Source organism: Lygodium microphyllum, chromosome 29, assembly GCF_053477565.2.
Source record: "Lygodium microphyllum isolate KBCC chromosome 29, Lygodium_microphyllum_v1.1.10, whole genome shotgun sequence".
Lineage (NCBI taxonomy): Eukaryota > Viridiplantae > Streptophyta > Polypodiopsida > Schizaeales > Lygodiaceae > Lygodium > Lygodium microphyllum.
In genome coordinates this window covers 95,806,296-95,832,922 of record NC_141163.1, presented here as the reverse complement: position 1 = coordinate 95,832,922, position 26,627 = coordinate 95,806,296, and the positions used below count along the sequence as shown (strand labels likewise).

The 26,627-nt window shown below is 39.4% G+C and overlaps 1 pseudogene; it reads left to right on the top strand.

Moving 5' to 3' along the window:
* The first annotated feature begins 1,960 nt into the window (after positions 1-1,960).
* LOC148010936 (E3 ubiquitin-protein ligase At1g63170-like) lies at positions 1,961-24,655 on the top strand (annotated as a pseudogene).
* Positions 24,656-26,627: the final 1,972 nt, after the last annotated feature.

The following is a 26,627-nucleotide window of genomic DNA, read 5'->3' as shown; positions in this document are numbered from 1 at the left end:
AGACGCATATATAGACGCGCAAAATCGTGTATGAAAAAAAAACCAGAGAGCATGTGGTACATGCTTTCTGGCTTTTTTTCCCCCCATCAAATTTTGTGTGTTTGGGGAAAACACAAGAACATTACTCAAGAATATTAGCCATACTTCTCATGCAATAACAAAACATACCTTATCTATGATGAGTCCCTTCTCGTAAAAGTCCATTGCAAAGATCGTATAGTACTAGTATGAGAGATAAGTAATTTTACAAGGTAGCTAATACAATTTAAAAAAAGTGATTTTATAAGCTAGGTTCCGTTGCAAGGATCGTGTAGTCCCAACGTAAGCAAGCTGTATAGCTTATGATAGCATGCATGTAGGGATTTCTTAACTATTTTGTTAATACTAGAAATAGAGCACATGCTTATTTCAATGCAGAGACACCTTAAGGTTAAGAGTAACATCGTTAGGCTATATAACACAATCAAAATATTGGTTGTGGTGATTATCGGCTTGCTATCCGCTCCCAAGTTTACTCCTTGCCATCTCGTGCTATCTGTATTATCCTTCGCCTTCTCTTTTCTCTCCAATTTTGAATATATTATGTAGCCTACTGATGTTACTCTTACACTTAAGGTGCCATTGCATTGTAGTGAGTATTTCTGTCTACATGTCTATCTATTTGTCTCTCTATATGTTTGCCTGTCTGTCTGTCTGTCTGTCTCTCTCCCTCTCTCTCTTTTTGCATATTTTGCAAAACAAATTTGCACGTCTATCAGCACGTGTACACTGCACACTAGACACGCTCCTACATGCGCCAGGTCCACAAAACTCAAAAAAACCTAGGAGGTTGCATGGATCTTCAACACTTGCGCGTCTACGAGTGCGTCTACTTTGTATATCAGACGTGCTTGTAGACGCGAATTAGCAATGAAGCACAAAATAAAACTAGGAAAAGCAAGCAACAACTAACATATCCAAAGCTAAGAAGGAACCAAAATACAACTCAGAGTAAACACACACACACAGAGAGAGAGAGAGAGAGAGAGAGAGAGAGAGAGAGAGAGAGAGAGAGAGAGAGAGAGAGAGAGAGAGAGAGAGAGAGAGAGAGGGAGAGAATAGAAGAAGGACTCACCTTGAATATTTGTTGTGATGGACAGCGGTGTCGTACTGATGCGCATCCAAGGTGTGGAATCCACCAAAAAGTTGTGTGTGTGGGATTTGTTACTTTGTACATACTTAGTCGTTATGTTTGCTCTTTTATTTTACGTGGGTAATATAGTGAAGATGGGTTTGGTGCCAATGGAACCTTAGAAATAGGAGAAGTCTTGCATATGCTGAAGCAACCAAAAGAGGTGGAGTAAAGTGATGGTTAATTCGAAGTTTCATTGTCTTCTACTCTCCAAGTACTCAAGTTCATCGAAGAAAATAGCATTGGATGGCGACAAAATTGTTTGCACCAAAGTACTCGAGGTTCCAAGGTAAAGCAGTCTTGGCTTTCTTTACTGGGCGAAACCTGAAGCCCATGGAGGTGGCAACATGGTTTAACACAACAATCCTTCAAGATGTTAGACTTGTGATCGATCAGATCTATTTTTGGGGCAAAGGCTTTTTTGAGGTGGTCTTCAATACTAAAGAAACAGTTAATAAGGTACAATCTTAAGGAGTTTACTTTGGGGGTTTTGAATCTTGTATCTATGATGGGTGGAAATTATTGAACTCCTTGTATATCTATGGAATATGTTGCCTGAAATTGCCAATGGTTTGGGCAAACTGTTATGCCTTCCTCCTAGCTCTGATTACCTATGGCACTACAATTTCTTCGGGTCTGTTTATACCAGAAATTATAGTAGGGGCCGCTTTTCTAGAGCCTATTGTAAAGGATTGAATGCCTGGGGAAGGATGAAAAAGCCACGGATGGCTATTTTGAAAGGGATGGCTATTTTCAAAAGGGGGCTTTTTGGGGGGAAGACGACGCTGAATGAAGGTGGAAGATCGGTTTAACCTGAGGAATGGCTATCAGTTCGAGGCAGAGGTTGTTTATGGAGACACAGATTCAGTTATGGTACGAGATATGGGAAATCAGAACGGTGAAGGGATCTTCCAGATCGAGAGAGAGCGGGCCGAGACCTTTCAGGAAGGACTCGTATGAAGGAGGACTACCTGCATTTCGCAGACTCTGTGAGCATGTCCCGAAGCAATCCCTGTAGCCACAAAAGCTGCCAAGCATGCTCCGAGCGTCGTCAGGGAGATTTTGTAGGGATTATGAGGGGGGAAGGAATCAGCCTACTACAATGAATGAGGGAACGATGGAGTTTGATGAAGCTGCTGAAGAAGACGGCAAGTGACAACGAAGGAGCCGTAGCTAAAGAAGTGTGGAAGGTGACGCTAAAGCGGAAGAGCCAAAAGACGTCATAGGTCGACGATGAAGCTGTGAAGACAAAGGAGCTCGATGAGATCTTTAGAGGTCGATGTCAGGTGAGAAGGGACGGAAGATGACACAGAAGTTGCTAGGCATGCTCTGAGCGTTGTCAGGGAGAGTTTTCCCGATCTGGAGCCCAATATTTAGGCCATCGACAGTCTGAAGGGAATCAGGAAGGAGTACAATGCGAGGATAAAAGGTCTATCAAAAGGAGAGCTTGTAAAGTGTGACTATGAGGGCTTCAAGCCATAATTTTTGGGGCTGATTTTCTGAACGTGATGATGGAAAGGAAGACATTGCTGCTTTCTAGAGGAGAAAAAGCACGAGGAGCCTGACCACGAAGCTACAGAGATTGCACTACTTCATAAGCCTATAACATATCCTAAGCCTGATGGAGAGGTTTCATTTGACTTGCTGTCTTCAATGTTCAGAAGTAATACCAACCATGATCATGACCAACCTGCACATCTGCGATTGAGGGATCAAAGTATACCTGAAAGGTTGAATCTTCCAAAATATGCAGGCCTTGAGTCACACTATTGCCCTGCTCGTGTGTATGAGAATCCTTGCTGCTGAAGCAGCATTTTTAGCACTTGTTGATACATCCAACCAGCAGTAGCAGAATCTATCCATTCAAAGTCTTGTTCAAGGCGCTGATAATCAGACAATTCCTACGAAACTTGATGCAAAACATTTGGGAAGTCCGAAGACTGTACTCAACTTTGGAGACACACAACTGGAGATATTCAATTATGGCTAAGGGTTGTTGCTGTTACATCTAATTACCACTGCAAAGCTCATACCTTCCCTTATTGTATGGGGTCAAAGACTGGGGATGGACAGAACTTTACCATGGCTCCTTGATGCATCTCTTTAAACTAGATTTGAAGAGCTATTCTCAGTTTTCATACTGCTCATGAGAGGGTGGCACAGATTTGTCAACTGTTACAATCACATATAGATGATGCAAAGCAGGCGAAATTGTTGTCAATTGTGTGCATTTGAAACCTTGCTTTTCATAAGCTTGGACTCTAATAAGAGCTTGTATACATGGCATGGATCAATTGCATAGATCACATGTGGTTTTGTTATGATGTTTCTCTATGCTCACAGTGATAACTTGGCAGTAATACAATTGTTACTTGGCATCATATTTGTCTTGATTATTTGCTTCGCTTGATCTTTCGTCTTGGAATTTTCAAGAACCTCAGTGGTTGCGACTTTGCTTTCGAAAACCCTTCGACATCTTTAGTGAACCCGACGTGAAAGCGTCGCATAAATTTCAGGATGGGAGATACTTCAGCATCCATTTCAGCCTCTTCTATGATTCCTGCTGTGTCCTCTACTTCAGCTCCATCATTGATTGTTGCTTCAAGTACTTCAACGGATGATTTAAAGCAGATTTTGCAGAATATGTCTATGTATATGCAGCTTCAAAATCAGCAGACACAATTGTATATGCAGCAGCAACAACAATTACATCAACAATAGTTGTCTCAGCAAAGGCAACTATATTCGGAGCAGGAGAATGCAATCATCGCAACTAAGGCGATTGAAGATGTTGAGAATGAGAAGAAGCTATTTGATGGCCGTAATGTTTCAGCATATTTGAAGACATATGAGATCAAGATGGGATTTTTTGGAGTACCAGCTGGACTTATGAGTAAGTATTTCCTTCATCTTGTCACACGCGCCTTGAGGGCAAAAGTGAATGTTCTTTTTATTCAAAATTCGCATTGGCAAGATTTTAAAAAGGCCCTGAAAGAAGAGTATTTCCTTGAGGACTTTGGGACGGCTACACGGCGGTCATTCCGAGAGTGGGTCTACATGCCAAACAAAGGTCTAGATGCTTCAGAGTTGATACGAGAATTTGAAGAGAGGTATAGTCAGCTTGATGCCATTGAACAAAGAGCATTGGATGTTGAGAAAGTTGAGCTTTTCTTGCAAGCTGTAGATCCTGCTCTTCAGGAAGACATCCCTGTTATTTCTTCTCTTCCTCAGCCAGTTTCTTGGCCTATGCCAGTGCCTACTGTTTCTACTCCTCCTATTCCTCCTGTTCCAAGACCGATGCCGGCTCCTTCTGCTCCAAAACCATCCGCTCCATCGGTTCCTTCCTCTCTTGATGACATAATCAAAGGCATAACGGATTTGACACTGGAGTCAGTTAAAGCAGAATTGGTGGGAAAATTGAAAGAGTAGTTTGTCGCCTACTATTTCTTCTAGTGCTCCTACTGCACCTAGGAGTGCTCCTAGTGCACCTAGGAGAGATCAAAGATGTATTTGGTGTGATAGTACGGACCATCAGCATTGCAGGGATTGTGAATCTTTTCAAGATGCAAGGAGGAAGAATTTGGTATTTTGGGGACAAGATGGTAAGATCTGGTTGACTGAAACAGGAGCTCCACTTGCTACCAACTTTGGGAAAGGTGGAATGAAGAAGTTAGTGGATGACATGGCTGCACGTACTTCTTATGTGGCAGCTAGAGGAGATGCTTCTGCATATGGAGTCCAGATTGAGAAAGGATCAGAGAATCAGTCAGCATTATGGACTTATGCTATGGAGACAAGCATTATGGACTTATGCTATGGAGACAACAAACAAGGGAAAAATTCAGCAAACTGTTTTGACTAGTGCAGGCTCTAGCATCAGATCTGAGACAAGTTGGGATTCGCCTATTGACAGGTACACTATTTATGCCTACTTGGCTAAGTCTCAAGGAGCAGAAGTACTTGTTGAGGAGAAGCGCAAGAGGGATGAAGAAAATCCAAATGTAGCTAAAAAGACTAGAGGGGGTGAGTTTGTTACTCCACCTACTGCAGGACTGTCTTTGAGACCAGGGCCAGAACGACAGATGGAAGATGCTCAAAAGAAAGAAAAGAGACAAGAGCCTAGAGAGAGAAAGCAGCCAGGGTTTAGATTAATGTCCGATATTGAGACATCTACGGACATGAAGAAAATCTTTAATGACAAGATACTTGGCAATGAGGTGACTTTTACTATTTCTGAGGTTTTGGGCATCTCGAAAAGAGAGTTTCAAGATCAGTTTCAAGAGGTCCTGAAGAGGAAAAGACATGCATTGCCTACTACTGATACACAGGGAGTTTTGATAGGGGAGTTGGATGAGGATGAGGAAGAGGTTATGGTTGAGAATGCTTCTGTTTTTCCACAGATAGAGAAGAGGGTTCAGCCTATGCATTATGCTGAAACTGATGAGCCTGTCTTGATACCACGTAGTCACTTTTCGCGGAGTCATTGGGCTAGGGCAACTACAGAAACGATGATAAAAATTGGAGAGAAACAGGTGCCTTATGTTGCTTTGGTGGATCATGGTTCAGAGATTAATCTCATAGTTCGTGGAGTTTATGAAAGTAATAGATGGCCTATGGATGTAGAGCATGGGTGGCGTATGAGAGCCGCCAACAACACTGCAGGTGATTTGTATACTGCCTGTCCCAGTGTCAGGGTTTCTATTGGATATGTAGAGGAGGATTTTCATTTTTTTGTGTAGGATTCATGCTCTTATTCCATAATTCTTGGATAGCCATTCATCACAGAGATGCACATGGAAACAAAAGTAATGGATGATGGATCTGCTTATGCAGGAATTCGCAGTAAAGATGGCATGAGAGCGGTTCAGTTTATGAATGTGTGTGTGAACCATGTTAGAAACAGGGATACTCTTAGAGATGCACCTTTGCCCATTGTGAGGGATTCGGGTTTTCATTAGGTACCGTTGTTTCGCGAGACGACGGTGGTAGAGAGTAGAGGAGATTGGAGTTCTCGCCTCCTGGCAGTAGTGTTTTCTCCTCCAGTTTTGTTGGAATTTCAGCAAATAGTTCGATGAGTTATCAGAAGACTTCTAAGTTTCCTAGAGCTGCCAGGCAGTACATATGCAGGAAGGATAAAAATTTGAAAAATGCAGGTATTTTAGAGGATGATGAGCATATAGATGGGATGTATGATAGTATGATTTATGCGGATACGATGACAGAGATGGAAAATATGCTGAAAACTGATATGTAGAGTTGTCACAGTAATGTATCAGTGCAATCCCTAGACATGTTTCATGAAATTGCAGATTTTGTGTCATAGATAGAGTCAGAGGCTGAGGTGACTCAGCAAAAAGTATTGAGTGCTGAAGAAATTCAGCAAACAGTTTCCGACTGATTATGATCAGCTTACAGAGACACAGAGGGCGGAAAACTTTCAACCAACAGAGTTTACTGCTGAAATATTTCAACATCCAGAGTTTAGGACTGTTCCTATGCAGTCCATAGAGCAGAGGGCTGAGGATATTCAAAGATTGCATGAGTTGCCCAAATTGACTTGTCAATTTCTCAACTTTAGCATCAATGTTTTGAAAACACCATGCGGAAGAAGAACTATTCCTTATCTCTATAGTTCTTACATGCTTAGGGTTGCGCCAGCACACATCTCACTCCACCTCATCTATTGGTCATGCGAGCCGCATGTCCTCTTCCATGGTTACAAAAGACTTGGACCTTAGGAACATGCACATATAACATTTTCAAATGCATCTTACAGCAGCACATCTCATCATTACACAAGGAAGCCATGTAGAGTTCTAGACATTGAAATATTCAAGAAACGCAAGGTGGCTGGGAGTAGCACATACCCTATAGAATGGCACCAATAAGATAAGTGTTGTCGAGACCCAATATCTTTCACATTACTCACATCCATTGTATTGGGAGACATTGCAAGCACTGGTTTAGAAATTGCAATATGCATAACAAGGACACAGGATTGCCCATGCTCCATTGCAATGCAAAATACTAAACAATAAAATAGTATTTGACAATTCGCATACGCAACCAACAAAAACAATGAAATTTTATTAGAAGAATTCCAAGGTCCTGGAACAAAAGATGGATACACGAGCAGAAACACAATTAATTATAAGAAAACCTCTACAACATCTCTCAAAACACTTTCATAGTTATAACTCTTTTCACATGATGCAAAATGAAAAAATATTTGAAATAGCAACATCAAGCCATCACACAAAATCATCTAGCTTTTTGCAACACCTCTAAGTACAAAATGTTCTTACTGGTATGAGAGTTTGCACTCCTATCTTCCAACAAAACCTTTATGGAAGTAGAAGATCTCACTATGCTAAAAGCAACATAGAGCTGACCATGAGAGAACACTCGCATCTTGAGATACAAACCCAATGAGGTCAATGTTTGTCCTTAAGACTTGTTATTAGTCATAACAAAAGCTAACTTGACATGAAATTGTCTTCTATGCATGATGAAGGGCAACCCTGCAGACATAAGTTCCAGTGATCATCTCAGCCTTAGGACCTTTCTATGAAATTTCTTGCATATCAATATTGTACCATTGCAAAGGCCCATAAGGATTCAAGTTTCTCAATAGCATCACTAGCACATGTTTTTAAAACACCAAGCAATCTGGTAGAAAACCACCCCCAAGATTGATGGAGTTCAAATACTTGCTTGAATAAAGGAAAAAATTTGTATCGGTCTCAACTATAAAATCAACATCTTAATGCATATGTGATGCCAAGAGGCATATTCCATGGTGGATTCGGTGAGTTTTTATTCCACGGTGGATTTCATGAGGTTTTGCGATGGATTTTGCAAAACTATATTTATTTGTCGGGGCTCATACACAAGGTGGATTCCTTGTGCAAGAAGTTGACGGGGATGCATGCCCTTTTCACGTGTCATATTAATTTAATGTGTACGTGGGTGATTCCATAGCAAGTGATTCCACAAAATACATATTTAAATTAATGGATTTTTATGAGTTTAGAGTGTACTCGTATTAAATTAAGATTAGGATAGAGTTCCAACCTATTTATTTATTTTGTAGCTGAAGATTTCTAGGTATTCACTTTTTTCGATTTAATTTTATTATTTTCTAACAATTATGAATGCTTCAGCTGATGTGTAGAGCAGGCAATGGTGGCATTGGAAAGCACTGGGCGATAGCATGTATTCAGATTACCTAGAAGAAATTATCATTTTTGATGGGTGCATGCCTTATCATTAAAGGCGTGGCGCTAATATTTATTTAGGCACACTTATTTATTGAAGCGCTTGACAAACATTTATTATTTTGTATGTGCATGGGTGCATGGTTTAAAATTTTTATTATTGGATATTGTATTTGGGCACAACCTGACTTTTGGGCCACCCAACTACTTTATTCTTTATTTGGACAAAAGCAAACACAAAAGCCAAAGCATGCTAATCGTAAAATTGGGCTATTTTTGAGCTTTGAGATGAATACATTTATAAATGCATGCCTTGTGAAGCTCTCACACAAGGTATGGGGGGAGATTGCATCCAATTTGTCTTTTTGCCTCATGTCATGCAAACTCTCTTCTTGCTTTTTATGAGTTTTAGTAGAGTTCTTTGTTCTTGGTGACCTTTCGATGCTCACTACGTATGCATCCAGCATCCGATTTGCGTATTAGTGGTATCAGAGCGAAGCTGAGATCAAGGTCTTCCAATCGATTACCATCTCGCGCAAAGGCAAAGATCCTTGAACGAACGAGCTCTACAGTCGAATCGTTGATACCATCGTGTTCTTTTGGCAGTGAAGAACCCCATGCTGTGTTGTTGGATCGCGAAGGACAACTCTCTGGCGATGAAGGACCACTTCCCAAGCTCTTGTAACAATACTTTTTTTTTTTCAAAAGACATAGAGAAGAAAAACTTCATTAACATTAGCTTTTAAGCTTAATAAAAGCTTAAGAAAGAGCTAAGGCCTCAAATTCCATCGTCGGGGCGTCAGCATGTACTGACAGGCACCAAATCCGCCATTGACGTCCTCTTGCCCTAATCGTTAAGTTAAATTTGATTAAGCTTTTTTAAAGCTTAAGGCTTTAAAGCTTTCTAAAGCTTAAAAGTTTCAACCTTTATTCTCCTGTCTAGCAACTGTTGACACTGAACCAACCCCGAACCAATTTTGCAACTCCAACAAGCCCCTGTTTGTACTTGCACCTTGATAGAGACACTTTCTAGCAAGCAAACTGACATGCGCAGTCTATTTTTCACTTGGAAAAAGACCTTCATTAATTACCATAACCGCAAAGAAGAAAGATTGCAAAAAGCCATTATAAAAAAAAAGGAACAAGCCTTGTAAACCCAAAACTTGAGCTATGCTCATCCCTCTAACAAGATTTCAAGTGTGTGAGGCTGTTTCAAATTTTGCAGGATGTCTAATCAAACCATGGAAGATTTTATGGCCGAAGGTGATTTATCGGAATCAACGATGGAGCAAAAATTGGATCATATTATGATGAAACTTCAAGAGGAACAAAGAGCATGTCAAACTTTGCAAGCTCAACTGATTACTCTTCAACAATTCACTGTCTATCAAGATGGACCACAACCCGAAGTTATTATACGACATATGATCAATGTGACACTTAAAGCACAATCTATTAGGAAAGAAGCCAATATAAGTAAAAGAAATTTCAAATTTCTTACTTTTAATGGGCTACATGATGGAAAACTGTTCTTGATTTTATCAGTCAGTTTAATTATTATTTCCATGAAGAATAGTATGCCAAAAAAGACAAACTCAAATGTGTCACTAACCATTTAGTGGACAAAGCATCGTTATGGTGGACTGTTGTCCACAAGAGTATACAACTCTTGTATCATATCATCCATATAATGCACAATATGTTGAGTCATAAAATATCTCAAGTGTCAATCCAATGTACGTATTAAGATTTACATGCCATGTGGTTGCTATCCTTGTAACAATTACTCTGTAATACCCACGTTTCATACAATGTATTGAGTAAACTCAAACTCCTATTCATTATAATGAAATTTATCTTGGCAAAATTCTTTGAGTATTCTTATGCTATTATTTCGATTATATTTTATGTAAATGGTATGATTAAAGTGGTGCCTTGAAATTGAATATATACTTTGTATCAATGTACATATCCACATGCATTTCGGTATCAATGTTTGTGTCTATTTACAAAAGTGTAAATATCTCTTAATGACATGTTGATTTGTATGGCATATTGGTGATTACTAGACAATAGACTTAAAATGCTTTTTGTTTAGGGAGTAATACATACTTCTTTACATCTAATGCCTAAGTTATAATGCTTGAGAGAAGAACAAGCATTCTCTCAATAGAAGCACATAACAGAAAATATGAAGAAGGGAATCGGATCACTAATACGTATCATTGCTCGTTTTGGATACATGTATGTCCAAATATGAAGGGAGCTTTTAGGGTGAAAGCATCTGCAATTGTATATGTATAAAAGCACTAGAAGGGTAAAATTTTAGCTCTCAAACAAAGGAATCTTGATTCTCACCTTGTAACAGAGGCGTTGGTACAACATGTATCCATGCAAAAATAAACACATATTGCACCCATTGTACCCTTTCAACGAAACATTGCAAACAGTAAGTACTTGCAACTCATTGAGAATGAGAAATTTCATGATATCTATGTAACTACTTGTCTCGTATTTATAGAAGTATACCCTTCGAGTTGTTGTGAGTGGCAAAATGTCGATAATTTCATAGGTTCTTTTAAGTGTTACCACCTCGAAATTGGTAGATTGCTCTTTGAGGGGCGTACAACTAAGCAGCTTGTAGAAGATTTTTTTTTTTCTATGACTCCAAGTACATATTGCCCAAGGGGGGGTCGAAAATATGGAACCCTTGAGTCTATCCACATACTGAATCTCAATAGCATAGAATGGCCATTGTGTAGTAGCGACATTTTGCACATGTGTAGCATAAAAATTTCAGCAAACATATTGAACTCTATGAAGCCAAGCACTGGCTCAGAGAATGTACATCTAAGCTAGTTCATGCCAATTGTGATTTTTGCATATATATTCATACAATGTAAGGGATTGAGACATACCAAAAGAATGTACATCATAAAAAGTGCATCGGAGGATTTCTAACAAGGATTCTAGGCAAAACTTGCACATAAAAAATGACTCACAGTTCTGACGCAGTGGAGTGTCAAGTCACAACAAGGGACATGGCTTGCAGGTAAAAGTTTTCTCTCTTAGTTGACTATTATCTTACTTTGGGATAGATTAGCTAACTTTCCTTTCCAATTATAGGTACTTTGTCACACAACAAACTTTGTCTAGTGTTCAAGTATCATAGATGGAGGATGCTCAAGGTTGAATGGTTGTTTCTTGATCAAGACACATGTGAAATTGCAGTTGTTGATGTTAATCTCATTTTTTAGGGCCACAAGCCCCAAGTGTTGCGAATGGAGGATGATTGGCCCTTGAGTATAATGCACCAGAAAATTACAATGTTAATGCAGAATCCACTTGTTAGCTTCTATTTTAAACTAGATGGTAGGAAAATTCGAAGCCGAGCTAAGGATACTAGTGGAAAGTGTGTGGCTTCATATATTTAAGAAATTGTAGAGTCTCCCTAAAAATCTCAACATCACAAGTTGTAGTATCCAACATTTGTAAATTTTCAAAATTTTTTGGCCAATGGAATATTATCACTTGCAAACTTAAAATATTTAAAATTTATGGTATTTATGCAAAATCATACACTTGCTATATACTTCCCACATCAACACAATTACATATGCATTTGAATTTTACAAAGACGTTAAGTTAAGCTATAACTAAATATTGTATGTCAATAACCCTTAATGATTTAAAACTTAAGGTTTTTAAGGTAGAACTAGTTTAGTTCTTGTTTCATTATTTCATTTCACACGTTCTCTCTTCATCTCTTTACATCCCTCCTACATGCTACGATGGATGCTCACGCACTGCTTTGACGAGTGGATCCACGAGACTGTCTTTGCCAGCCAGGGTGATGAGATATTTTAGGTTTTCTCTAAGAACTTCAACCTTGAAAGCATGCTCTCATTGCTGGATCCCCCCTCCTACATGCTACGATGGATGCTCACGCACTACTTTGATGAGTGGATCCACGAGACTGTCTTTGCCAGCCAGGGTGATGAGATATTTTAGGTTTTCTCTAAGAACTTCAACCTTGAAAGCATGCTCTCATTGCTGGATCCCCTCTTCAAGTTTTGAAAGACTTTGTGAGCACCATTGCTACCTGCACATACTCCATCGAGGGATTTGACATGACTTGGGTGCCTCTAGAACATCTCATGGCATTTTAAGCAGGGAAGAATCACCAAAAAGTGGTGAATAGGTGTCTGGCCCACATGGATCCTTTGCACAGAGTATGCATTGTTCCCATGAGCAGTGCACTAGGTATAACACCTTTGGATCTCATGGAGTGTGATTGCACATTGGAAATTTACCTCCTTTCATTGGATACACCCCTAGAGGAGGAGAGCAATGAAGATACAACTCCACAGGTTGTTGCTATTGTGTAAGATCAAAGTTGCGGCAAGAAAAAGTATGCACAAGAGGGAGAAGAGAGCTCAAAGTACAAGAACAAAATCTTGTTTACTAAGTTTCTTACAAGTACAACTTAGGTACACTCTCTCACCCTTTGATAGTGACCCATAGGCACTTTATATAGCCTCTGCCTAGCTAGGGCTAGGGTCTCCCCTATCCTTCAGGCTATTCACACCCATCTGCCCTCATACACTCTTACTTACGGTGGGTTCATATGCCTATCTTCTAACACCCCCCCTCAATACCAAGGTGGCATTGAATTACAAAGCATGTAAAATGTCCCCCCCCCCCAACAAAATGGGATGCCTTTATAGATCATGCTATAAGAGTGTTTATAGGTAGATGGTTTAGAGACTCAAAAAAGTCCGATCATCAGATGGATTGGAGGCATAGTTGGCCACCAGCTCTTTGGGTACTTGAGGAATGTTGGGGCATTTACTGGCATTTACTAGTTATATGCCCTGTCTTCTTGCATTTGTTACATTTCATTTTTTTGGGATAGTTCTTCCAACAGTTGTTTACAATATGTCCCTTTTTCTTACTAAAAAACATTTAGTGAGAACTATATGTACCAAAACTTGATCACGAGAAGTTGAAGATGCCTGACTGGTGATGCCTTCTTTGTGGTTTCTCTTTTCTTCATCCAAACATGATTGGATTTTACTTGCCAAGATAGGATCTAGAATGTTGGTAAGAGTGGTTACAAGGATAGGAAACACCTTTTTAACAGCTTTTAAGAGAATAGCAATAGCATCCTCTCCATGGATTGGAGCTTGTACTAAGACAAGCTATGCCATGAGACCCTTCATGTGAGAAATGAATTTTCCTAAGTATTCTCCTGATCTATATTCCAAGCTAAAGATTTCAATTTTAAGGAAGATTTTACCAGTAGCTCCATAGAGCTTTTCAATCTCATCTCATTTTTATTTAGAAGTATTCATTTGATCAACATGATGAATCAAGGACTCATCTAAGTATAACATGATGATTTCTTGGGCACATTGGTCATCCTCTACATCAACCAGATTTGCAGAGTTTACAGCTCCAATGCCTTGTATGAGAGGCCAACACCCTCTCTCCATCATCTTGTACTTGATAAGTACATGCCATGGGTGGAAATTTTTGCCTTAAAATTTTCAAATTTGAGGGCGGACATTAGCATATGTTGTGGCCATTGGGAAGGTGGCCTTTTTAGGCTTCAATGATGTGAACCTAGACTGGACTTCTAGCTCCTCTTTGTGGTATGGTTTAGTAGATGAACCTTGTGTTGGACAAGGATGGTCTATGATTTCAATGCTTGTTGCTGATGACTCCGAGAAGAGTATAATGACACTCATGTCTCTGATTTCATTGACCAAGGTATCTGAAAGAAACCACACATGATATGCAGCAAGAAACACAAGTTTAGAATAGGATTAGAATAGGATGGTCTATGTGTTTACAGTTGTACACATAGCCTTACAAAATGAAGTAGAGAACTTAATGGTTTTGATTTTCTAATGAAAAACTCAAATTGAGTAAATACCAGCAACAAAATGATTGAGCAATGTGCTTTAGTGCCTACAAGCACTCATCTCAAGTTTTATGCCGCTTGAAATGTAACATGTGAAGTGTTTGTTGGATTAAAAAACCCACCAAGTGTAAGAGCATTGAAATGAAGCTTTCAAAGCTTCAACTAACTTTGGAGAGGATTATTCATGATTAAAATCACTATTAGTGCTCAAACATTAAAAATTTTGAAGGATGAAAAAACTTGAAGTTTCTTGGCTATGGGTGCTAGGAAACTGATAGTTAGGGTTTGGTTGATCTCAGCCCAATACAAGAAGAATTTCAGCAAACCCTCTTAGAGGGAGATACCCCTCTGAGGGGGCTTTGTAAGCCCTATGATTGTTGGAGAGATTGCTGAGTATTCAAACTGCACTAATCTCTAAAAGTCGACGTCTATAGATCTATGCCATTTTGACCATTTCTTCAATGTCGCTTCCACGCTGCCCAATATTGCCCTTTGATGTGCTAGGACTAGTCGCCTTGTTTCAGGGAAGAAGTTATTAGTTGAAGTGAGGAGTTGAAATGGTCTCCTTTGGATTCCCTAGGTCCTCCAAGGTCAAGGGGTCAAGATAGCTATGGAGTTTGAAGGTCCAAGATGAGAGAAATGAAGATTTTCTTGTGCACTTAGTGAGGCTAAGGTTCGAGGAAGCTGAAAGGATCACAGGAGGCTCTAATACCATGTGTAAGGTTAGAGTTGAAACAAGGAAAAAGTATGCACAAGAGGGAGAAGAGAGCTCAAAGTACAATAACAAAAACTTGTTTACTAAGTTGCTTACAAGTACAACTTGGGTACACTCTCTCACCCTTTGATAGTGACCCATAGGCTGTTTATATAGCCTCTACTTGGCTAGGGTTAGGGTTTCCCATGTCCTTTAGGCTATTCACACCCATCTTCCCTCATACACCCTTGCTTACGATGGGTTCCTATGCCTTCCTTCTAACAGCTATCACGTACATGGGAGAAGAGCCAAGCTCATAAATGTTGAAGAGGAACATTGGGTGGTGGCGAAGAAAGGGTTGGCTCTCATGGTGCCATCTTCTTCAAAAAAACCACAAGTCAAAAAACCCACCCTCACCTCCTTGACGCCCATTGAATTAGATGGCATGTAGTACTTGCTTCTGTCAAATGTGCTACAATACTTGGAAATGAAGGACAAAGAGTTGTTTTTTGTCCTAGTCATCAGGGATTCGATGGAAGACTTGATCAATTATGATTACATGGATGTGCATTCGATGATGGAAGAGATTGGAAGATATGATGGCATAAGCTTAGATACAGTGAGTGCCATCATAGTAGCACATGAGCAGATTACCTTGGTTGAAGAAGATTACCTTGTGCCGGATCTTGAATTTGAAGTAGTATAGCATGATCTAGTCAGACCAAGACCCCAACTTCCCACCAAGGAGTTTGTAGATCCCTCTACCCAAAGAGGCGCCTTGTTGACACACGAGGAAATGAAGATACAAGATGATCTGGGGAAGGTGAGATTTCTAACTGCCATATATTTTTATGCAACAAAACTTGACTGTAGGGTGCATCAAGTCCCTCGGAGTCCACCGATGAAATCTTGGCCAAAAATGATGTCTCCAGCTACCCTATCCAAAGTCTGGCATCTAGGAAAGTGGCCCCAGACACCAAACTTCAGATATGGAATTTACAAGGATCATTTTTGGCCAAGATTTCACTGGTGGGATCTGAGGGACCTGATGCACCCTATGGGACATAGTATGTTTACTTTGCAAAATGTGTACTATGTTTCAATTTTGACCAAAAGTTTTTTTTTAATTAGAGAATTGGATCATGTAGGTTATGTTGTATCTTTTGGTGATTTCTCATAGAAGCTTTACCAATGGAAACCTTGTACTAGGGCAATGTATTTGGGTCTATTGACTATGTTTTGGCAATGGCTAAAGTACCAAATGTATTATTATAGCATCATCACCTTGGGTACGTGTCATTAAAGGGAATAAAAATGTTTATCTATTTGCAGTATCTTCCATCCCTTGATTATAAGTATTTTGATTCTAGTGATCATTGTCTTTATGAGACTGGTAGACTTGTAATTTACATAAAAAATTTGGCATTATTCACATGGGTGAATCTCTAGCTCTTGCTCATTCTAGTACCCCATAAAGTAGAAATCAGAAGTCTTAGCTATATTTTAGCATTGGCTTACTTTGGTTGAAAACTAGTTACGGTATATATTGAAATACTTACAAATTTGACAATGGGAGTGAATATGTATTTAAAGCCTTTGAGTAATTTTATGATGAGAAAGATATTAAGTGTTAATTGATTGCCTTGTACATTCCATCCCAGAATGATATGGTTGAATACATGAATAGGACGATTTAAGAGCAATTTTGTAGTAAGCTTAGCTAGGTAGGCTTACCACAACACTTTTGGATTAAAGCACTTTCTACTGCCAAAAATTTGATTAGTCAATCCCCATGTATTGTTCTCGAATTTTAGGTTATAGTGGAGGTATGGTCTAAAAATCTCCATCATGTGCTCATTTGCATGTCTTTGATTGTAAGGCTTTTGTCATATTTCCAAGAACAAGTGTAATAAATTGGATCCCAAGTCCTTAAAATGTATATTTCCTACTTATGGAGATGTATGTGAGATGGACTATTTCCTATGGAATCCACTGGCACTTGGAAGGTCATTCATAGCCGTGATGTTTTCCATGAGAAAAAAATGCATAAGTAGCCTAAGCAGGTCGTTGAGGTATATACGGTGATATTTAAGGAGGAGCCTCTTGTTACTCTATAGCTAGCTAGATAGCCTATAGTAGCTAATGATCTAGTAGCCAAGGACATTGATGTTAGATAAGAGATACATGTCCCATAGCCTATTTTATAAAGGTCTAATAGAGATAGATATTAGTCTGATTGGTTTACACTCTCTATGGATTATGTTATGGTCACAAATATTAGCGAGCCTCTTACCTACAATGAGGCCATGCACAAAGGTGATAGGCACTCTTGGCAGAGGGCCGTGTAATCAGATAATATGTCACTACAGAAAATCCTTAGGTAAAACTTAGTTCCTTTACCTAGTGAAAAACGTGCTTTGCCATGTAAGTGGATGTAAAAGTTGAAGAGTACCCTTGGATGCCCCAAGCCTGTCTGTAAGGGAAGATTGGTTGCTAAAGGTTTTAAGCAAGAGTATGGTGTTGACTCTGATGAAATATTCTCATCTATCATCAAAATGACTACCCTACGCTTGGTTTTGACTCTAGTTACATAGCTCAATCTGGACCTATATCAAATGGATGTCAAGACAACTTTCTTACATACGGACTTGCATAATGAGATTTATATTCAATAGCATAAGGGCTTTGAGGAAAAAGATAGGGAGCACCTATTGTATAAGTTGAGAAAGAGCCTTTAGGGCCTTAAGCATGAACCTAGGGAATGGTCCCACAAGTTTGATGCTTTCATGCATTCTCAAGGATATACCTGTAGTGATATGGATCCATGTTTATACATGAAGAAGGCTCATGATGGTAGCTTTATAATTTTGATACACTATGTTGATTGTTGTGAGTGCTCATGATGAGTTGGATGTCTTGATAAATCAGCTCAAGAATATTTTGAGATAAAGGATATGGGACAAAACTCACATATTCTTGGGATGCGCATCACATGTGATTGCTTTAAGGATTTCCTTTACTTGTCATGCAAAAGGATTATATCTAGAAGGTCCTTTAGCGGTTTCATATGTAGGATATTAAGCCTATTAGCGGTTCTTTATCTTTTCATATGAAGGTTAGTTAGGCAAATTGTATGTTATTTCATGAGCACAAGGTCAAGATGGCCAAGATTTCTTATGCATCTGCAATGAATAGTTTGGTATATGACATGATAGTCACTCGTCCTGACATAGCATTTGTAATGGGAGTTGTGGCATGCTATATGGCTACACTTGGTAGTAGGTGACATTGGGATGCAGTGAAGGGTATTATGAGGTATCCCAAGGGCATTATAGATATGTGCATACATTATGGTGGCCAAGATACATGAGTCATGGGATACATAGACTTTGATTATATAGGACATGCAAATAGTAGAAAGTCCACCTTTGGCTCACAAGAAACAAGTTTCCACTCGGTGTGGTAATGACCAACCACCCCTATGTCCTTTGTGTTGCTATACTACAACTCCTCTCTCTCCTAAAAATTTCTTAAAAATCATAAAAATTTCAATTAAAAAATAAAAATAGCTAAAAAATATTTTTCCAAATTGGAAAGTTTTTTGGTTTATTTTCTTGGCTAAAATGTAGAATATCAATTGAAAAAAATTACAAATATTAAAAATCCTTCAAAATCCATTGAAAATTGAACAAAATTCCTTTAAAAATCAATAAAATAAAAAATCCAAAAACTCATCTAAATATTTCTAGAATGTTTCATATACTAAAAATGCTTTGCCAAATGGCCCAACTATTATTTTGAGGAAAAAATGCTAAATTCAATACCTAAATTCATGGAAAAATCATTTTCAATCCCAAAAATAAGCTGAAAAATACTGGATAAATCCAAAAACATTGTTGAAACTTGATGGTCTAGTTTTCACTCATGGTGGACTACTGAAACCTCATAACAATACAATCAACAAAAACAAAAACAAAATAAATCGCGCACATCAAATACATATACTTTCACTAACCTTACCTTGACATGTCACATCATTTTCAATTCATGGTTTTTTTTCCTTTTTGGACTGCTGACTTGCATATTGGGATTGAGATGTGCGCATTCCATTTCTTTGCATATACACATATCCACTTCCAAGTACTTTTCTTTTTTTCTTCTTATTTTTTATTTTTTGCTATCCCAACACAATTAATTCTTAAAATGAATCCTAAACACCACCATGGCACGTGCGCTCGTATCAAACACACTTTTTTCTAATAAATTAAAATAAACCCGTTGTTCACTTTGCATATGCTACGTGCGCTTCAGAGGCACCTTAATTTTAAATAAAAATGAACCAGCAGTCACAAAAATGCACGCACTGAAAAAGAAGAGCACTTTAGACACATCAAAATTTTAATCAATGAATAAGCATTTAGAGACCCGAGTCTAAGTATCGAAGTCTAGGATTCATTAAAAGCACCATTTCATATTAATAAATTGTAACTAACAATTTAAAAATGAACCGTCGTTTTCTTGTTAAGGTTTACAACTTAATAAAATTTCATCCATTTTTAATAATTTATCAGAATGAACCCTTCATTAAAATCATTTCCCTCATTGTACTTTTTTTTCCTCTTTTCAATAAATATGCTTCGTGGGATGGGCACGTGTAGTCTTTCAAGTTGTCAAGTTCTAGTTATGTCCTGAGAGGGTTAATGAGGTATTATGGTTTGATTATATGATATGATTATGAGTGCAATATGTAGTTTTCTTTTCTGCCTGATATAGGGTCTCGGGTGCATGTTTGTTGCATAGCATGAAGCTTTCGGTCGCATATGTGTAGGGGCCATGCCGAATTTTTTCTAAGATGTGGATTGTTTGGGGTGGTCAGTCGGTTAGTCACGTCTATGCATGTTTATTCTGGTCGATTTCTTTTTTATAGATATTCTATTGTTTTGTAGGCATTCACTATGATTGTCTATGTGTCTAGTGTGCGTATATATTCCATCTGAATGGCGCCTCAAGCTCCTCTTCCCGTTCAATATGTCCCATTAATCAGTAGGGATTATTCTTCACTATTGACTTTTGAGCCTATTGCAAAAGCTGGACTTGCATCTTTTGTTGCTGCTCCACTCCCTCTGATTCCAGACGATCCAACCCTTTGTGATGAGTTTCTCGCGTCATACAGTAAGAAATCGGGCTTGGTTCGTGGTACTTCTATGGTCCTGACACCTAGAGGGTTAGGGAAGGCTTTGTCTCTTCCCTACAAAGGAGAACCCTTTGTCACATACAGATAGTTATTCTCAAATGAAGAGATCCTCAAGCTATTACCAAAGCAGAGGTCCTTGATGTCAAGAAGGTGATTAACACTTTAGGAGTGTCTTTCTCAATGATCATTCACTGATCCTCTCTGGAAGCTAGTTTGCTAATTTCTCTAGGACAGGTTCATGCCTGCCAAGACACCAACTCACTATTTGTCCAAGGAGCTCTTCACAGCCTCCAGGATGGTTCTAAAAGGGGTTGCCATTGACTGGAGTACTTAACTTCTTACGAAGATGGACCAGCATTTTGTCAAGGTGACTAGAGGGAATGTTACTTATGTAACCTATGGTTCATATTTATATGCTTTCCTGACATATTCAGGCCTTAAGAAGGGTATTTTACCTCCTCCATCTGATCCAGTCCCTCCCCCTCCACCTTTAGAAGATTCAGAATCCATTGACATAGAGGATACTAACTCCCCTCCTCCGTTGGTCATTCAGCGAAAGTGCTTGAAGTGTGTAGCAAAGACAATTCCACCAGTCATTCCTTCAATATCAGTTCTACTACCTCTGGAAGCGACCTCCTTGCCTACCTCACATGCAACAACTTATTCAGGGCACATCGACAGGGTTCTTTGAATATATCAGTTCCTTCGCTAAACAGCTTAGTGATAGGGGATGCCATTCTTTTCCTTTGTAACGACATCCAGAGTTCTATTGAACTCTCAGTGACAGGCTTGTGTTCAACAGTTATATGCTTTTTTCTATGAAGAATTGATGCAATCCAAAGACCAAATGCATAAGGAAACCATAGAGCTAGCCTCTACTAAAGACACTCTTTCCGATCTGTTTAAGCAAATGGAGCAGCATACACAAATGATTGAGACCCAGAGAGAAGAAATATATTCTTTGAAAACTCAGTTAGTAGAAACTCAGTTATTAGAGGTCACTAGAGTTTCAAAAGAGAAAGAGAAAATGTCCAAATAAGCTCAAGAGTTTAAGACTCTTTTGGATACGAGACTATCAGCTTTGCAGAGTGCTCACAATATAGTGGAATCCCAAGCTTCCCAAATTAAACAGTTGAAGGACCAACTGGTGCAGTCATGGTCCATCCCTCCAAGTCCCAGTGTCCCCATGATTCCTTCTATATCTCAGCAGGACTTGGTAGTTCTCCAAAGACAGGCCATATTATGTCCGTTGTTTCAAGCTAAAGTGGAAATATTGTAGTCCAGGATGGATTTATTATGGTCTACATTTGAGCAATTTCAAGAGTATGTTCCTCCTGACCATTCCTTTTTTGTCCACTATCAGAGAAGTTGACCTTCTATATTAAGCTCTCAACAATGGATCTACTCTTCCAGAGGATGGTTGGAGTGGAGCTTGGTCTTTTGATTGCTAACAGAAGTTGTCCGTATGGTCTTTGAAGATTCTATGATGATGGATACCATGTTGCTATCTTATATGTATCTACGAGGTGATCTGTTAATTTTAGATGATGTAGATCTGGCTTGGTATGTAGGGGATGTGGTCTTACAACAAGCTACCTTACATGTCAACCATTTGGAGTTGAGGATAGATGAAATGTTCTAGTGCTATTATTCTAAAGTGGCTACTTGCCCTCACACTTTATGGCATTCAATGATTGATTATGTAGTCTTGAACCAATGATAGAATACAACCTCTACTCATGTGCATAACACTAATCAACTGAGGGTGGATCTTTTAGCTTATCTTTCCGAGAACCATCCATTTGATTCATCCTTCTTTGATGCCTACGATCGACAATCTGTTTTAGGTCCCTCTATTCCTAGCTTATTGTATTATCAAAAAATGGCCCATTGCCATGATGCTTATTTTTCCCTTTATCAATCCAACTCAGCAGCCATCTTACCTCTCATTTTCCAACCTCGGGGTTTTCCTCACATTCCAATCTTTACCTATTGTTCTTTCATTGAAAATCAAGTCTTTTCCCCTTCTCCGCCTTGTCCTTCCCCATCTATCCATATACCTTCTACTTTTCCTGCTTATCAATTAACACCTTTTCAAATTGATTCGCATAAATTTTCAACTAATCCTTCTTTAGCATATTCCTCATTTTATGATTTTTCCTACCCTTCTCTTCATCCTCTTTTACTAATTCCTCTTCCATCTCCTACCACTTCTATTTCTTAGCCCCCTCAATTGGTTAGTGGGTACGAAGGGTTTGATCAGTAAATTCCAAGAAGAAGAGGATGGAGCTCAACTGATTCTCTCACGGGACCACAGATGAATTGGCCATTAATTTCAGGGGACTAGACAACTGCTAGTCAAGCGTACCAAAATTATCTCCATTTTTCCCAACAATATTCGCAATCTCTCGATCCTTCATCAGTGAGATTGACAGCCCATTTTGCTTGGTACCTAGCATATATGCATAGGCATTCCCATAATGATCAAAAGGCTATTCCAAAGCTTTATATGAATGTCAATGTGAACATTGATTCCCAACAATTGGATGTCCTATATTTTCATACCCTTTGTTTACCTAGAAGATACCTTGTTTTGCTAGAACGGATGTGCTACCTTCAATTCTTTCAGAATCCTCCAAAATATTTTGTAGATGAGTCTTTATCCATGGATCTCTTTCATAATCATTAAGCTTTCAAGAGGGATCATCTTCATTGATATCCCTGAATGTATCTTCTATGCTTCTTAATTATATATATTTTTTGGAGGTGCCATTCAGATGGTTGTTTTGTATTTGTGATGTATTAATTTTTATGTGATGAGTTCGTGCTGGTTGAATAATTTGTTCGAGAGATCTCTTTTTGACTATTGACGCTGATGGTGATGGTGGATGGCAAGCCTACAATGCAAAGCTAAGGAACCTCTTATATCCTTTACAAATTTGTCATAACTTTCTATTGTTTATAAGATGTATTAATGCATAACGATGTTTTCCTTTAGTAGTATTCTTTCTTAGATACAAGTGATAAGTTGGGGTCGTGCTTGGGTGATTATTGAAGATACTAAAGAATATTAAATTTAGCTCTTTACTAAACTTATATTCTTCTTTTTCTTAGGTCACGAGGACACTTTCTTTCTGATGACACCCAAAGAAGCATAAAAACAAGGCACAAAAATGTCCATGCATATATCACAATTTCATCTTTTGTAAAAAAGATAACAAGTACATTGTTACAAAATCACTAAAATACACACTTACATGAGGGGGCCACATCCACATCCACATCTATCATAAACAAATGGTATACACAAAAGTGTTACATGCATGCATTTGTGAAGGGTAGGAATACTCAAAATTAAGGCCAAAGGCCTTATAATATCAAATGTATCAAAGTTTCAAAGAAATAATAAAAATACGAAGGGGTATGCTTTTTGGGGAAGAGGTGGGGTGGAGTGCACGAGTGGTTATGTGCCTCTTTCCCTTCCCTCTCTTGTCCAATTGCATATATCTCCTTTTTGGTGGTGCAAAAAGTTGTTCTCTCTCCTCTCTCCTCTGTCTTTTGTGCAGAAATTCTTATTTTCCCTTTTGTTCTTGTATTATAATGGTTGAAGCTATGGATGAAGATGAGGAAGATAACGAATCGGTTCATTATTAAGTGGAAGATTTATGGTTTCTTTTCAGTTTTGAGATTAATGGCTTAGTCATGTGCATAGATTTTGCACGCTTCTACCTTGGTTTCATGTTCATTTTTTGACGTGGGAGGTTTGCTGTCATTTTGGTGCGCAGCCGGGGAAGAAGATGATCTCAAAACACCAAAGGAAGAAAAGAAAAGAGAGACTTGAAGATTTGATGCAAAGCAATGAAGAAATTGTGCGTCCCAAAGTACAAGAAGGTGCAGGATGAGATGGAAGCCCGTCGTCTGAGTGTTTGGAAGACCCTCCTCTGCTGAAGAAAGCCCAAAGCTTTACAGATTGTGTGTAGCATTCTTGGCTCTAAGCTGCATCAGCTATGCAATGACATTCGTGCTCTGTGCTACTGTGTGTTGTTGCCTTCCTTGTGTGATTTCCCTCCTTAGTTTCCGTGAAAGTCACATGGAAGGGAGGAGAGCCTCTGCCGATGTTATTGCCTTTTCACCCATTTACAAGTTTAGGAGCAGGAGGATACCATTTCAGCGAGAGAAAAGCAACTACAATGGATCAGATAGTGATAGCTCCAGTGAAGGTGGTGTGATGGCAACAGAAACAGAGAATGAGAGGGTAATAGCAGGGGATGATGCGGCATGTTGTATCTGCCTAGGCCGCTAGAAGGACAACACACAGCTACAAGGATTACCATGTTCCCACCATTTTCATGTGGAGTGTGTTGATCAGTGGTTAAAAATAAATGCTTCGTGTCCCCTCTGCAAATCTTTTGTTCAAGGGTGTAAGACTAGAGATGGAGACACAGATATATAAACACCTGTGGCAAGGCGTGCTGCTGGAAAAAAATTCAGTCATGAATGCTGCTCAACCTAGAAGCAACTGGAACACAAGGGTTATGAGACCTGATTTGATGGCACATATGCCACAAACCGAGGCTTTTTGCCCCATGATACTGTAGAAACAGGTACCCTGTGGGACATGGATCCCACTACATTTCTGCTACTTGAGAAGGATGCAAAGGTGAAGGAGACGTGTAACAGAAATAGTAGTGCAACGTCTCCATGTCTCCAAGAGGTCTCCATGTCTCCAAGAGGAACGAGAAGAAGAAGAAAAGGAACATACGAGAAGGAGAGGGATGAGAAGGCGGCCATTACCACATTGCGCAAGGGATAGAGAAAAAGCGAGGGAGAGAGAGAGAACGCCCTCGACCACCAGGAAGTACAAGGCGCCGTCATCGCTTTATGGTCTTGCAGAGGTAGAGGATACAGAGGAAGAGGATGCTCTTGGCAAGGCGTCGAGGCCGGAGCCTTGGCCCACCCTCCACTGAAGCGATTTTCTCTACAAACTGAGGAGCGAGGGAGTGAGAGAGCGAGGCAGAGAAGTAGCCAGTCATTTTACCTATCCCCACGAGTCCTACAAGGGTTCTCCTATGACTTTTTCTATCAGGACCATCTCTGTTTCAATCCATCCGAGATCAGAAGAGAGAGAGACATTTGCTTGATCATGTCCATCTCTTCCTGTACCTTTCCAGACTCCCCGAGGCAACCTTTGATTATGCCATCCCCCACAAGGCACGTCTAGTATCCATGCCATACAATGCCCTCTTTGCATCAGTTGTGGAAAGCGTTGCCAACCAGCTAGAGCAGATTACGAATCATCTTCACATGCTGTCGTCCAGCAAACATCACATGTCCTCTGTTTAATCAGTTGCGCTGATGAGGTTCCTCTGATGGCTATACCGTTCAAACCCTAGCTTGCAGAAAGAAGAGCATTGAGGCGTTTCTCACGGACAGAGAAAGAGAGAGAGGGAGAGAGAGGATGATGCAGGATCTAGGCATCAAGGCCAAAGAAGAGACAATTCGAGAGGTTGCCAAGCTCCTCCCATCACCCAGCTCCTTGGCTTCTATCACCACCATCAGAAGCAATTACACCCAATGCCTACAGGTGACCAGCATTCAACTTCATGAGAAGGTCGACCAAGCGGTGATTCAGTTCTTCCAGCCATTGGATCACGAGGTGCAAACACAGGCGTACGCACACACAGAGAGAGAGAGAGAGAGAGAGAGAGAGCCATATCCGGTGTGAGGTTCAATCGGCTCATTGTTGCAGACTTGATCGGAACAACTTTCCGCGATCTCTTCACGCATCGAGAGAGAGCATCACAATAGCTAAGTTGTGTGAAACGGCCACACATAGAAAGAGAGAGAAGAAGTGTGCATGTGTGTGTGTGTGTGCACACATGTGTGCGCGCCTAAACGTAGATGTCCATGCAGATCTCCCTTATCTGCAGAAGAACATAGAATATGTGTAGTTACACTCCTGATTCTTTCAGTTGCTCTGCATCCTAATCGGTCTGGAAACCTTCTGTGCCATGTGCATATATAGACAAGCCTTTAGAGAAAGACACATAATACCTACATATTCCCATAATCTTCCTTATCTCATAGTTGGTTTCCCTTAGCTTTTACAATTAAAGATGGTATGATAGGGCATATGAAGTTATATATGCAAATACGTTCATCCACATCAAAAAAATTTAAAGAGATAAATTTTCACTTTATAAACCTTAACATCCTAGCACCAATATAAAAAATTCAGAACCCTTTACAAAGACATACCCACATATAGAGATACATGAAAATGTATGTACAATTAGGTCATATTCCTTCCAAGTGACATGATGATGACTAGAGTTATCATCTTTATTTCCCCATTGGAATGCAAAAAGCATTCTCATGATCCCTTGTTGAAGACAAAACCCTATCCTTTGAAGACTAGTAAATAT